Source organism: Hylaeus anthracinus, unplaced genomic scaffold (assembly GCF_026225885.1).
Source record: "Hylaeus anthracinus isolate JK02 unplaced genomic scaffold, UHH_iyHylAnth1.0_haploid 4, whole genome shotgun sequence".
NCBI lineage: Eukaryota > Metazoa > Arthropoda > Insecta > Hymenoptera > Colletidae > Hylaeus > Hylaeus anthracinus.
Window position 1 is genome coordinate 11,637,588 of NW_026535289.1, and position 1,778 is coordinate 11,639,365.

Consider the following 1,778-nt stretch of genomic DNA (forward strand, 5'->3'; position numbering starts at 1 on the left):
TGCAAAATGCTTATTCGAAATATTATGTATAAACCTGTAATGGAAACTTTTTGTAGAAACTGCTTGTATTCAATTCTTACTTAATCATAATAAAACACAAATCAGAAAGAAAATAGAAACAAGCAGTAAAACCTAATTAAATAGATATATGACATTAGCAATAAATGAGCGTTGATAAAAAACAATAAAGAAGTACGGTAACGGACAGTTTAAGAAACCCTGTTCTACCGAATTAAGTCTCAAGACATAAATTATACAAATTAAACAGTAATACGATGGGACGTCTGTACGTAATAAGTTCGTCTACTAAATAAGTTTATACGTATTATTCCTCTACATGGAATAAAATCCATATAACGGAAATGATACACATAATAGTTAAAATTATAGACAAGATCTTTCAATAGCCAATGTTTTACACTTAGTATTTTTTCTCCCTTATATACGTGGATTTAAAAAGATTTTGCATTTTACTATACTACTCCAGAAACACTGAATAGCAATGTTTTGTAATTTATATATTTACACATCTACATGTAGATACAAGGGTATAATAAACCATAAAAATGCTCGGATACTAAGCGAACATTTTTATCAATTGCGTTCATCATCAAAATATGAAGAAGTATTATGTACATATTCCAGCTGTTGAATATTGATTAAAATATTATGTATAAAGTTCGTACATTTTTTTAAACTCATTCTATTTAGTAAACATTTTCGTAATGGGAGCTGTGACATTAGTTTAATGCTTGGTTTGATAATCTATAATCTATAACAGTGCGCATTAGTTTCAATATAAACTTGGACCTTGTTCCACCACAGTAGTGCCACAGTAGTTGTGAAATCGAGGATGCGGCAACTTCGAAATAACAACCGAAGTGACAAAACATGTAGTATTGGTTGCCGCATTACAAGGGCACCTACGCGACTACGAGATGGCAACCAAACCGACCAATCGACTAGTGTAGGCTGCCGCATGGCAGGGGCACCTCTGCGCCTATGAAGTGATAACCTAACCGACAAACCGGCTAGTAGTGGTTGCCGCACAACAGGGGCAACCCTGCGCCTACGTTGTAGCAACCGGCCAACCAACTGGCGACCATCGGTTGCCAACTAACAGAGGCATACTCCACGCCTACTTGATGACAACAAAATTTTCGTTCACTTTTCAACATCTAACGATACATACCACTCTTTGGTACGTATCGAATTCTGGCCCGACTTTGCATTTTGGTATCAGGAGCATATGACATGCGAAGAGATGGCACGTTTGCGCCTACGAGCAGACAACCAGCCCGACATATCTGTAAGTATAGGTTGAATTTTCCCTTTAATTCCCTTTCATTTCCTGGCACGCTTCCCTTTAATTTCCTTTCATTTCTTTCCACATTCCTCTTTAATATCCCTTCATTTCTGTGACATTTCCTGGTATACTTCCCTTTAATTTCCCTTCATTTCCTTACACATTTCCCTTTATCTTCCCCCCATTTCCTAGTATATTTCCCCTTAGTTTTCCTCCATTTCCTGGTATATTTCCCTTTAACTTCCCCCCATTTCCTAATATATTTCCCCTTAGTTTTCCTCCATTTCCTGGTATATTTCCTTTTAATATTCCTCCGTTTCTCGGTATATTTCCCTTTACTTCCTGATACATTTCCCTATAATTTCCCCTCATTGCTGTCACATTTCCCTATAATTTCGCATCATATCTGTGATATTTACTGGTTTAACAATGTTGCAAATCGCTCCCTGTGGAATTCAACAATGTTGCAAAT